Here is a 14,664-nt window from a genome sequence, read left to right as displayed (position 1 = left end):
ATAGCCCAATTATTCAAAATTTTCAACATGTTCAAATTTCGGGTTGATGACCCAGTCTTTCAAACTCAAATTGCGGGTCGATGGCCCAACATACCAAGTGATGTCAAATTTAATTTTCGGGTCGATGACCCAATCATTCAAAATTTTCAAATTCAATTTTCGGGTCGATGACCCAATCATTCAAAATTTTCAAATTCAATTTTCGGGTCGATGGCCCAATCATTCAAATTTTCAAATTCAATTTTTGGGTCGATGACCCAGTATTTCAAATAATCCAATTTCAAGATCGATGATCCAAATGTGCTTATGTGATGATTATTGCTAGTACATTTTCTATGTTTCAAATATAGCAGGATATGCTTCAACTGGGGGCTCTAAAGTCTTCGACTTTAGAGCCATTGCAAACTGGGGGCTCTTGGCTTCAGAGACCATTATCAAGATGTAAAGGATGACATCCACCAAGAATTCAATTCAATACAAGAGTATGAAATGGAAGAATTCCGTAGCTGAAAGAAAATGATGACAGTGGCGGCAACCTCCTCGGAAAGTCCCGTCCCATTCGGACAAGCGCCAGCAGATGATAAATTTTGGGCAAATGTCAACAGATGATGAATTTTGGACATACGCCAGCAGATGATAAACTTTGGGCATGTGTCAGCAGTTGCCGAACTACGACGCGGGTTTGATTCCGTCAGAAACGGATACGTAGGCGCCTAAGGATAAGGCTCAACCCACCATATATGCAATTTATGGGTCGATGACCAACGATGATAATTCGACGTAACAGAAGCAAGAGTCAGTCCCCAGCGAAGTTTCAGGTATGATCTCTTCTTATGGCTGGCGAGCTTATATACGCAAGTCTAATGGACTATAAACGACCCGAAGAATCCTCAGGTCGAGAGGGACCTGGGGTATACTTTGACTTTCGCCTTGTCCAAGCCTCAGTCAAAGTGGGGGCTCTGTAGATACCCGTATCCGTCGATATTGGAATTTATAGAGAACCCGACAAACACCCGATGATGATAGGACACATGTATTTATTAGTTGTCATTGTCATTATTTGGGTTCGTTTTACGATGTAGAATGGGCGTCGTCGATGAAGAATTTTATTAATTTAAATGATATTTAAATTAATGTTTTTTTAAGGTGATTTCAATTCAATTTATTTTGTTTTGAATTTATTTTCTTGAGTTTATTTTATTGAAAATAAAATAAATATTTGATTTGAAAAATCATTTTATGAGTATATTTGATTTGAAAAATCATTTATTTTAATGTGTTAATTGATTTGAAAAATCGATTTAAAAATCGAGAAAAACTCGTTTCAACCACGCGTTTTGGAGCACGATTTTAGCTCGGTTTTTGAGCCCGTTTTCTTTACGAATTGGCACGAATCTCGAGTACACTAACCAACCTAGACCACCACCCATCCACCCCTGTTCGAACCCCCATAACCACGGCCCAAATTCCATCCCAAACACCTCCCAAACAGCCCGCATATACACGAGCAGCCCCCCTGTTTTATAGCTCAAATCACGAGCCCAAAACCCGCTCCAAATACCACCAAAACCCGTGCCCATTAACCCTAACCCATACCCTAATATCCTACCCATATTACCTTACCTTAATCACCAAGAAAAACCCCCAAACGAACCCTAGAAAACCCCCCAAAAGCTGCTGGACAGCAGCTATGTTCAGCAGGCCCGACTGCCTCTCCCTCTCTTTTACCCTACTTTAACTCCTTATAAATACCACCCCTTCACCATACATTCATTCCTATAAGTTCTCCCCACATCCTACCATCACTTACAAGCTTTGAACCTCAGAAACAAACCCTAATTGCCTCTCAAAAACCCTCCACAAAACCGACATACAAACTGAAACTGTTTGTGTGTCTTCCTCGAAAAACAATTCGTTCCTCCCTCAAACCTCCATCAAAACTCGATTTTCTTGTTCCTAATTAACCACATAACATCTATCTACACATTAGACAAAGATTTACGAGCCAAATTGCCCTTGAGAGTACACGAAATCCCTCGAAAAACAGAGTGTTATACACTCTGTTTTCGCGGTTTGTTCTTGTCTGTCCAGTTCTGTTTGTGCTCATTTTTCGCGCCCAATAACTCAAAACGAGCAGGGGTTGCTTTAAGATCTCTGTTCTCCTCTCTTTCTAGTTTTCAAAACATCTTTTAAATCGAATTTTCGTCGTGAAACGAGGGAGAAATCATCGTTTGAAAGTTGCTGTCCAGATTTGTCAAAAAACGCGTGTTTGCTTTGTTTCTTCGTCGACGACGGCCTCTCGAGATAAAATCTACCATCGATTACGACCCAAGACGGTGTCAACGATACATGTAGGTTGAGGGTGCATCAAATCCTCCTCTTTCTCCTTTTTTATTTCGTTTTTATGTTTGTTTTTCTTATAGTTTGTTTTTGTTTGTTTATCGCTTTATTTATCGTTTAAATTAACTATGAAACTAGTTTAGTCCGAGTATGAGTTAAAGTACCACCATGAACACCCGCGTTGACTTGAGATGGGAAAATAAACCGCTACTTCAGTCGGTCGTACACCCCCGTCTCATTTACATATCCTCGTGTTCAAGGTAGGGCATAAATAAAACGAATTTCTAACTTCGCTCTTCGCTTTTGACCCCTTTGTTATTTCGGCCAACTCGACACACCCTAGGATCCGTTGTATGTTAGTTTAACCTCTGATTGTTAACATATGACGTATTTAGACGACATTCGATCATTTTAATAACCTAATTAGACATGTTAGGTGGCATCGACATAGCTTTTAAAATCGATTAACAATTCTATAACCTAATTGAATACATCTTTCTTATCACTTGATTTCTCGCTAGCATAGGAGTGCGTGATTAGCACCTTCCTATTAACACTCGACGAGTAAGCATTAATCTTATGATATTGTGACCTAATTGGACCCTTTAGGCCGTGTAGAATACACACTCGCGCGTTTCTTCTCAATCGATCAACCTGTTTTATAACTTGTTTTCTAACTCGTTTTCTAATCCGTTTCGCAATCATTCGATCTAACCAATGAACCTAACCTAGGAACTAGGATGGCCTTGTCTTGGCCGTGAGGGTGGTCGTGGTTTGGGCCGTGAGCTTGGCCATCTTCTTTGTCTTTCTTGCTTCGTTTTTTTATACCTTTTGTTCCTCGTTGTTTCGTTACTTGTAATTTGTAATTTGTTTATCGAGTTGTAATTTTCGAGCTTGTTTTACTTTTATTGAGTCAAAACCTCTTCAAAAAAACCTTAGTCTTGTTTGGTTAGACGGTTGTTCCCCAATGCTTGTAGGAGCGTAGTAAACCGCATATTGTTTAAAGCAACATGGCCCGGTTTATGCTAATGCATGCTTTGGTGCGTAGCCTTATGCCTAATTCGATGAGATTAAGTGAAAGCACGCATTACGAGGAGTGACCCAAGGCCGTGTGTCATGTAGGCCGTGAGTCACCCCTTTGTGCACGGTTTTCTAGGCCGAATGGCCGTGTTTTGCGTCGTGTGTATAGCGTTGTATTTAGATCGAGTTGTATCTTTAATTTATCGTTGCGTCGGCATGAAATGCCTGGTTTATAATAGGTAGATCCCAACGGCTCCCCCATTCCCCCTTAAGCCTTGCTTTGTTTTGTATGTTGTTAGATCAATCAACCCACATGCTAAATTACAACTTTGACAAAGTTAGTTTAGTTGCATCTAAAACGACATAGAAATTGTTGTCACATGATAGGGTTAAAACAACGTTTGCATATCATACATCGTAGTAGCTATGACCTTGTTTGAAATCCGACACTTGACTTAGTAGAGGCCGTTATCGACGGGCGGGGTTGGGTGTCCTTATGGGCTTCCCAACACGTACCCTCACCCCTTACTCAAGATCTATGGTTTATGGATTCGTCTAAATACCATTGGATTACGAGAGTCATTCAAATCGAGTGATATAGGGTACAAGTCTTTATCTTTAATCACTCGTAGTCGATGGCTTTATGCTTTTCGATGAAAGGTGTAAAGTTGACTTGAACGGTTCCAAGTTCCCAAAAAACTTGGTGGCGACTCTAATATGTCTTAATTCGATTCGAAAGAACCTCGAGTCGATTATGCTTAGTGTGGATCCCGCGGACGTAGTTCCCGAGGGCCTTGTCCACAATTCTACTTTTAGAACTCTTGGTCGATAAAATTACTCTAATATTTATCTATAGCCCGGAACACATGCGACTACGGTCACGAATACTTCCGTTGAGCTCAATCCAAATTTCGAATAAATGTGTCCATGATCCAAACCCACATTAACTTGGGCACGGTGTGGCCGATGAAACCCTCATCAACATGAATTCGGTGGATAGACATTTATCACCCACTTCCCCTACGTAACAAGGTTTGTACCCCGGTGTGGCCGAGTGCACTCCCTCTCGAAATAGGTTTTCATGGTTTCTACTTTTTGGTAAGGCTAAGTCTCAATTGTTTATTTTAGCGAGAGGTCATGTCAATTTATTATCTATCACGTTTTAAGAGAACTAAAGCGGTGAACTACGATAATTGTAATTGACACGGTGGATAAACTCGATTTAAAATGCATGTTTAGTTATGGCGATTTAGCGATGCATGCAACATATAAATAAAATGCAAAGCATAAATTAAATCCTAGTATGGCCTTCCTAAAAATAGTAAATCTAATAAACTATTACACATTCGGAAACCAACTCCATTGGTCCCTTGAACTTCGGTTTTGGCACGCATCTCGAGGTAACACCGTCTTTAATGGATCATCTTCTTAAGTGGCACCGTCTTCAAGGATCTCCGGAATAAATAAATTACATAACAAATTACATAATTTCCTATTATACATTTGTAATTAAAATAAAATAAATCTATTAAATTACAAAACGGTGATACGAGATCACAATAAATTACAACCGAATCGATATTCCCATACATTTCGGGTAATATCAGTTAAAAACTAAGGCCATACTAAGTAAAATTACATAATTCAAAAATTACATAAAATAAAATTATGACAATCATAAATAAAATGCAGCATTATAATATGTATGAACATGCCCGATTTTATGCTAAATCGCCTTTAAGGAGCCAATATCGTATATTAATCGGTTTTTACGGATTTGCGTGATTTAACCTTTTAAAAATCACAATAATTACATAAAATCATATTTATGTACTAGTTAATTATCCTAACCATCTTAGGACTCAAAATTAGTCTCCACTAACATATTGACAATAATTAACTTATATTTCTTAATATTGTTCATAAAAGAACTTAAAATGACAATATAATGCCATAAACTTCAAATATATCATAAAAATTTCAAATAAATTCAAATTTTGAAATTTAAACTCATGAACATTCTGGAAAAATACCATGACACTCATAATGTTCAAAAACTTAGGTTAAAAATTTCGAAATTTATCGAGAAAAACAATGTTGCGGTTTATCGGATTTATCAATTAAAACCATAAAAATATGAGAAAAATTATTTTTATCAACTTTTCAATTTTAGATCTGAAATATAAGATAAACTGCAACATATGACGTTTTTCCTTAGTCATGAAGTATGTTTTAGCAATTTTTACTAATTAAAGTCACTATTTATGTGATTTTTCATCAAAAATTCATAAATCATGCATAAAGACTTCATTATAGCCAATTATTTTACACACATCTTGTAAAATTTCATGTGACAACACACTAAATTTCTATGATCAGATTCGAAATATTACTCATATTAACCTATTTTTCATTTAAATTCGATTTTTATCATGAAAAATCCATATTTCGAGCATAAGAACTCCAAAAATTATGAAGATTTACAGGTCATCTAAAAATAATATATGTGAAAACATATCCAAAAACCACTGGAAAATTCGAAGTTTAGCTAATTTTAGTCCGAAAATGACATTTTTATCATAAAATCACATTTTAATGCCATTATTAAATAAAATGAACAATAAAAATCCATAAATTAACCAAAATATCCTAAATACATTTTAGGATCAGAAACTTTAACATGCATAATTGATTTCGTGATATATTATAATAAATACAAATTTATAAGTTTTATGTGTTAATCGTATAACTCGGAAAACCTATAACCGATTTGCATGCAAACAACCTAAGGCTCTTGATACCGCTTGTTAGAAATCTATATCTCATTATATCGACATATTCATATATGTTACTATTAATTTAGTCATAAAATTAATTTACAAATCTTATGCATGCAAACTAAATTAAAAGAGAAGAAATCATTTTCCTTACTATGAGATTTCGGTTTTATGGGCACCAACAAGATCTCCTTCTTGTTAGTTCTTGAGCATTCCAAATAATGGATGAATAAAGATTCAAGTATAGAATCTCTCCCAAAAGTGAATACCCAAGGAAACCTCTTAAAGACTAAAATAATATGATCTAGTATTTGGATTAGTCTTACTTAAAATTTTGACACAAAATATTTTTGTTCTCTCTTGTTTTTCGGTTGAGAGAGAAGAGATTAGTGAGTTTATTTCTCTAGAATTTTTCACAAATTGTAGAGAGAATGATGTTCATTTCTTACACTAGAAATTCTATGTAGAAAAAAAAATGAATAATCATAGAGAGGAAACCCTTGTCTATTCTAGGTGGAAACCGAGTGGGGAAGGAAAAGGACCCAATGCATGGCCAAGATGCTCTTCACAAAAGCAATTAGGCATGCAAAGCTAGTCTTTTAGGTTAATCATCATGTTTTCCACTTAACATAAACAAAACACAATATTAACCTTATTCCCTCCATTTTTTCGGCACTTATAAAATGGGATGTCCATTTTATATTTTGTCATTTGTCAATTTGTCATATGTTACATGTTACATGACATGTCACAATGTAATGTATTTTTAACATATTAAAAATCAACGTATTAATAAAAATACGTCATGTACAAAAATCGACTTAGTAATTCATAATTACTTTTCCCAAAAAAATGGTTTATCAAATTATAAATTACAACGTCTTGTATTTATAATAAATTATTCATTCAATTTCAATTTCAATTGTTTCATAAACAATAGTTTTATCTAAGTAATAAAACAATTCGATTACTTAGACCGTATCCAATTTAATCGAATTACAATAAGACACGTAAACTTAACTCACAAATCACCCGTCAATTTTAAGCAATTTAATTAACTCGTATCGGCATACGATTAATTAAATAATCAATTAAGAGTATTTCCCTATAGGTATGACCTAAAGGGATCAACTGATCACCACCGTCGCACGACAGTAATGTCAAACTCTAGTCAGCCAATCATTACCGATATGTGTGGACCAGTTGACTGTAAAATATTACATCCCACATGTATTCTTAAAATGAGATTTAAACATGTGATCATCATGATCGACAGTTGTGATCGCATTATTGTCGGAGGACACTTATCCCAACACTTTCCATCGGAAAAGACTCAACAATTAAGAAGCTAAATCACGGGGTTCTGTCAAAATGGTGATGAAAGCTTGCATGAAGCATGGGAAAGATACAAGGAGTTGCAAAGACAATGCCCTCATCATGGGTTAGATCCATGGTTTCTTGTGAATACATTCTACAATAGTTGTTGTGCCGAATCTCGCCAGGTTTTAAACTCCGCTAACAATGGGAGATTTGACCACATTGATATGGAAATTGCTCATGCTACCATTGAATCCATGGTGGTTCATGACTCACAACATGTCAATTCTCGTAATGCCCCATTGAAGACCAAGGAAGAGGATCTAAGTATATCTCTTTTAAAGGCTCAAGTGGCTCTTCTTCAACAACAAATTAAAAATCGAGGATCAAGTTCATCGTAATCCATGAACATGTCAATGTCACTAGCCAAATCCTTTTGTGTCAAGCTTGTGGAGGTGTGGGACATGGTGCCCAATAATGTAGGGGTACAATTGAGCAAGTGAATGCCTATCAAATTTTTAGGCAAAATAACAATTCCTTCTCAAACACCTACAATGAAGGCATGAAGAATCATCCATATATGTTCTATAAAAGAACCAATGTGCTCAATCCACAACATCAAGTTCAAATTGTGCCACAACAACAAAGGCAAACTCAAGTCACTCTATTGGGCAGTGGGGGGGGGGGGCTATTTGGGGCGGTCGCCCTCGCTAAAAATGGAAAAATCCCAATTTTTTAGTTAAATTTTCGAAAAAATTTCAAATTTATCTTATGCAATTTCAAATTCGCCCCCGCTGAAATTTATCGCCCTCCTTAACGGGAAATCTTGGCTCCGCCACTGCCACCGGGTTTTAAAAGTCAAGGTGAAAGACCTCCAATTCAACAACAAAATTTCCAACAAGGATTTCAACAACCTTTTCAATACCAATAAGTTCAAGGTCAACCATTAAATTACCAACAAAATAATCAAGGTATGAGTAAGCTTGAGGCTATTATAACGCAAATGGCCAAGAACCAAAAAAGCATTTTCAATCAAATGCAAACCCAAATGTAAAAGAGTGATCAAGCTAAGGATGCGGCCATCAAAATGCTTGAAACTCAAATGGCTCAACTTGCCACCTCTAATGCCCAAAGATAACAAGGTCAACTCCCACCTCAAGGTACACAATCTCATGACACCGCAAATGCCATCACTTTAAGGAGTGATACCAAATATGATGAGTAACCTATGCTAAATATTGATGGGGTAGTTGGTAAGAAGGATGATGATGAAGTAGTTGGTGAAAACAAGGTTGATGATTCAAAGAAAGTTGATGAGCCTATAGTTGTGGAAGATGTGGGGGATGCTCCTCCAAAGAAAGATGATCAAATTAAAGTGCTGGAAAAGATTCAAGTGCCTTTCTCTCATAGATTGACAAAAGCTGAAAAGGAGACTCAATTTGGTAAGTTCATGGAAGTGGTGAAATTTGCAGGTAACAGTTCCTTTTACCGAATTAATCACTCAAATACCCTCTTATACCAAGTTCATGAAAGACATTTTAACTAAGAAGAGGACTTTTGATAGTGTTGAAACAATTGCATTCACCGCCGAGTGTAATGCTCTTTTGCACAATAAGTCCCCTCCCAAGTTAAAAGATCCCGGTGGCTTTTTCATACCATGCACTATTGACACCTAAACTATTGATAAAGCTTTATGTGATCTAGGTGTTAGTGTGAGTGTGATGTCCTACTCAATTTGTGAAAAGTTGAACAAGAGTGTCTTGAAATGTACTAGTGTCACTTTGCAAATGGCAGACCGTTCTATAAAACGCCTTCTGAGTATTTTGGAGGATGTACCCGTTAAGGTTAATTTTTTTTGTTTCGGTTGATTTTGTTGTTCTTGATATGGCCGAGGATTCACAAATCCCAATCATTTTGGGAAGGCCGTTTTTACATACCGTAGGGGCGGTTCGATGTCAAGAATGATAAATTAACATTGGGAGTAGGTGATGACAAGGTCACCTCTAATTTGAATAGTGCCATAAAGAGTCCAATGCTTGAAGAGTTATGTTATGCCATAGATGTTATAGATGTTGTTGATGTTATTGTGGATGACTCATTACCTCGATCTTTAAGTAAATATCCCTTGGAGTTACTCTTGTTGTTGGAATCTTTTGCAGGTGATGATGATATTGGAGGTGATGAAATTGATACTTTGGAAGTTGCTTTAGATAGAGAAGAACTACCAGATAAGGAAAGCTCTTAATTAATGGGTTTGGTTGCTACTTCTAAGGCGGTTGAGGTACAAAACACGAGCTTAAACCCCTTCCCTTGAATTTAAAATATGCTTTTCTTGATGAGTCGGAAATGTGTCCGGTCTTAGTTAGTGCTCATTTGGATGAGAGTCAATTATCTTCATTGATGGATGTGTTGAGAACACATAACAAAGTCATTGGTTATACACTTGATGATTTGAGGGGCACAAGCCCCAAGTTTTGCATGCATATAATTCATCTTGAAGATCATAAACCATGTGTCCAAGGTCAATGTCAATTGAATCCTAACATGCAAGAAGTGGTTAAAAAGGAAGTCATGAAACTTTTGGACGTGGAAAGTATCTATGCAATTTTCGATTCAAAATGGGTGAGTCTTGTCCAAGTGGTCCCTAATAAAGGAGGGACCACGGTAGTCAAAAATGATAAAAGTGAACTCATATCCACTCGAATTGTGAAGGGATGGCGCATATGCATTGATTATAGGAGGTTGAATTTGGCCACTAAGAGAGACCACTACCCATTGCCCTTTATTGACCAAATGTTGTTGAGGTTAAAATGTCACAAGTACTTTTGTTACTTAGATGATTAATCGGGTTTCTTCCAAATACCCATTCCCCCTGATGACCAAGAGAAGACCACTTTCTCTTACCCTTATGGTACCTTTGCTTACCGTAGGATGACATTTGGTCTATGAAATTCACCTGCGACCTTCCAAACATGCACGACTAGTATTTTCTCCGACTTTATTGAATCAGTTATGGAAGTGTTTATGGATGATTTTAATGTTTATGACATTACATTTGATGCATGTTTGACTAACTTGACCAAGGTGTTGAAAAGATATGAATAAGTTGACTTGGTTTTCAACTGAGATAAGTGCCCCTTCATGGTGAATGAAGGAGTGGTACTTGGCCATCTTTTCGGAAAGAGGTATTGAAGTGGACCGGGTTAAGGTCTAAGTCATTTAACAACTTTCCCCACCTATGAATGTTAAAGGTGTAACGAGTTTTTTAGGCCATGCGGGGTTTTACCGCCGCTTTATTAAGGATTTTTCCAAAATTGCTAAGCCCCTTACCGATCTCCACTTGAAGGATGCTCCATTTGTGTTCACTAATGCTTGTCTTGAGTCATTTGACATGATTAAGAAGGTTTTGATCTCCGCATCTACCATCCAATCACCGGATTGGAACTTACCCTTTGAACTAATGTGTGATGCAAGTGACTATACGGTAGGTGTCGTGCTTGGACAAAGGAAATACAAGGTGCTCCATGCAATCTACTATACGAGCAACACTTTGGATGAAGCTCAAATCAACTATGTCACTACCGAGAAGGAGCTTCTTGCTATTGTCTATGCCTTAGACAAATTTTACTCCTATTTGATTGGGTCTAAAGTCATTGTCCACACCGATCATGCCGCCTTGAAGCATCTACTTTCAAAGAAGGAGGCAAAGCCAAGACTAATTAGGTGGATCTTGATCTTACAAGAGTTTGATCTTGAGATTCGTGACAAGAAGGTGGCTGAAAATGTTGTTGCCGATCACCTTTCCCGATTAAGCATTGATGATGGAGGTATTCAAATACCTATTGATGATTCTTTTTGTAACACCCCCATACTCCAAGTGCCTTTCCAGGACCACTCAGGTATGAAGACATTACCATCTCGGTTACCCGAGGCAATGATAATCAAACAACAATGAAGAAACAACGTTTATTATAAATAATTAGCAAATAGTTACAATCCTCAAAACCAAACCAAAAGTCCGATACATTGTTCTCAAACTGACTGTTCTAACTGAAATGTAAATAAACTAAGAGCTACAGCGGAAGACTCCTATCATCATGTCGTGGCATCCCAGCTATCCCAGTACTCATATCAATACCTGCTCAATATCTGCTCACCATCCCCGAATGGATCACCGCAGGTTTACAAAACAACACCGGGGTCAGTACTAATCACACAATCAATATAAACAACAACGATAAGATAAACAGACAGCTTAACTGTCACACACACACACAACCAACCAATTCCCATCATCTCAAATCGATCATCCCTTTGGACCAGCCCGCCGATGGGGGACCGCAGCCGTACCCACCAAATCCCCGCTCCACATAGTGAGCGATAACCCTGTCCATTAATGTGCACATCCCTTCTGTGGCGGGTTCCACAGAAGGCGAAACTAGGGCGTGAAGCCACTCCCGCAAGTGACCCCACTCAGCCGAGGCCACGCCTCGCGAACCATCAACAACGATCACAACCACAATCACAATACAATTATTATATCAAACAACCAAATACAATACATCAACCAATATCCCATTATGGGACTAATACTGAGTAGGAAATCCTACCTGGAAAGCACACAATCAGACGGTCTCTACAGCTGAATCAAAAAGCCTCTTCTATGAACCCTCCTCCTATCATACAACACATAGAGGCTACCAAATCACATACTACACATAAAATCCCCAATCTCTAAATTAGGGTTTAACCAAAACAAAGGAAAGACAATAAAAAGGGTACATAGATCTTACGCTCGACGCAAGGAACCCAACGGTATAATCAACGACAAGAACTGACCGTCTGAACTCCGGGAATTGCTAAGAATGCGATTAAGAAGATGAACTTGTTTGCTTTCTCTCTTAAACAGAAATTTAGGTTTTGTAAAAGTGATTTAGAATAATGACGACGAAGCTTAAATACCTTAATCGCATAATTAACAAAACCCGAGAAAACTCCCCGTAAAACCGGCTACTCGATCGAGTACCCAAGGTACTCGATCGAGTACCCAAGGTACTCGATCGAGTACCCCCCTACTCGATCGAGTACCTCAGCTACTCGATCGAGTACCCAACAGGTCAGAAACTATTTTATTTCGCAACTTACCCTTACTCGACAGAGTAAGGCCTACTCGATAGAGTACCCCAAGACTTATAAATACGGAGTATTACAGTCTTCCCTCCTTAAAAGGAACTTCGTCCCCGAAGTTCAAACCACTACTAAACAAAGGTACTCCCACAACATTCCCGACTCAACAATCAAACAAAATTCAACATAAAACATGATACTAACCCAACTCATCCCGACAAACATACCGACACAACATATAAAAGGGGTATAAAACTCTTAAAAACTGTTCGCGATCATCTCCTACCCCCCTAAAAGAAACAAGGTTACGTCCCCGTAACCATACCTACCTGATCAAAAAGGAAAGGGTAACGCTCTTTCATAGCCTCCTCTGGCTCCCATGTAGCTTCCTCGGTCTCGTGGTTAGACCAAAGGATCTTAAGAAAAACTGTCTCACCACTCCTAGTCTTTCTAACCTTTCGGTCTAGAATCTGCTTAGGCACCTCAAGATATGATAAGGACTCATCTAGCTCTAAGCTCTCTGCCTCTAACACATGTGACAGGTCACTCACATACTTCCGCAGCTGTGATACATGAAACACATTATGTACTCTCTCTAACGCAGTAGGTAAAGCCAGACGATAAGCAACCTCTCCAACTCGCTCTAAGATTTCATAAGGACCGATGAACTTCTAACTCAGCTTGCCTTTCTTCCCAAATCTCATAACCCCACGCATAGGAGACACTTTCAGAAGAACCTTATCCCCAACCTGAAACTCTATATCCCGGCGATGTAGATCTGCATAACTCTTTTGTCGATCCCGGGTGCTCTCATCCTTTGCTCGATCATCTTAACTGTTCCACCATCTCATGCACCATCTCTCGATCCTAAAACCATTTGCCTCAAAGACTATCGTCCCCCAGATTGGACTCCTACATCTCCTCCCATACAAAGCCTCAAACGGTGCCATACCTATATTGGTGTGATAGCTGTTATTGTAAGAAAATTCTATCAAGTCTAACCTCTGCTCCCGGCCTACCACCAAAATCCATCACACAAGCTCGCAACATATCCTCAAGAGTCTTGATTGTTCTCTCATCTGCCCGTCGTCGCAGGATGAAATGTCGTACTCATCTTCAAAGTTGTTCCCAACGATTCCTGCAACTCCTTCCAAAATCTCGATATAAACCTCGCATCTCTGTCAGACACTATGTCCTTAGGGACTCCATGTAACTTAAGCACGTTCTTTCGATAGGCCATAGCCAATTGTGCCTTAGTCCATGTATCTTTTATTGGAACAAAGTGAGCTGACTTGGTCAGACGATCCACTATTACCCAAATCATGTTGTTACCTTGTTGACTCTTTGGCAAACCCACAATGAAATCCATGGAAATGGATTTCCACTTCCACTCAGGTACCTCTAAAGACTGAATCTTACCTTGTGGTTGTCGCTGTTCCCCTTTAACTCTCTGGCATGTCAAACAACGGGATACAAACTCAGCTGTTTCTTTCTTCATCCCAGGCCACCAAAACGTTTTCTTCAAATCCTTGTATAGCTTGTCACCACCTGGATGAACTGAATATGGTGTGCAATACGCCTCTGTCATGATAGTTTTTTTCAACTCCTCATCATTAGGAACACACCACCTACCGTCAAACCTCAAACTACCATCTGTATGAATAGAAAACCGGGACACTGTCCCTTTCTCTACTTCAGCTCTCCACTCCACTATCTTAGGATCCAAAGCCTGCTTACCTCGAATATCATCATAAAACTCAAGTCGTCTTTGTCATATCACCCATGGCATCTCCTTTTTGCATCATATGTATCCCAAAACTCGCTACCTCATCTCTCAGCCTCATCAAAGATAGAGCTGTACACAGAGAATGTACACTCTTCCTACTCAAAGCATCAGCTACAACATTGGCCTTCCCTTTATGGTAGATGATTTCCATGTCATAATCGCCAATCAGCTCCATCCACCTTCTCTGTCTCATGTTCAACTCCTTCTGCGTGAAGATGTACTTGAGACTCTTGTGATCAGAAAATACCTTAAAGATTGCTCCATAAAGGTAATGTCTCCAAATCTTGAGAGCAAACA

General features: G+C 38.4%; 1 non-coding gene across 1 annotated transcript; it reads right to left on the bottom strand.

Moving 5' to 3' along the window:
• Window positions 1-7,473: 7,473 nt before the first annotated feature.
• LOC141609731 (small nucleolar RNA R71) lies at window positions 7,474-7,581 on the bottom strand. The gene has a single exon (XR_012527646.1). It is a non-coding gene; the product is annotated as a small nucleolar RNA R71 (small nucleolar RNA).
• Window positions 7,582-14,664: the final 7,083 nt, after the last annotated feature.

Source organism: Silene latifolia, chromosome 10 (genome assembly GCF_048544455.1).
Source record: "Silene latifolia isolate original U9 population chromosome 10, ASM4854445v1, whole genome shotgun sequence".
In the NCBI taxonomy this organism is placed as follows: domain Eukaryota; kingdom Viridiplantae; phylum Streptophyta; class Magnoliopsida; order Caryophyllales; family Caryophyllaceae; genus Silene; species Silene latifolia.
The sequence above is the reverse complement of the archived record's forward strand: the minus strand, read 5'-3'. Positions and strand labels throughout refer to the sequence as shown.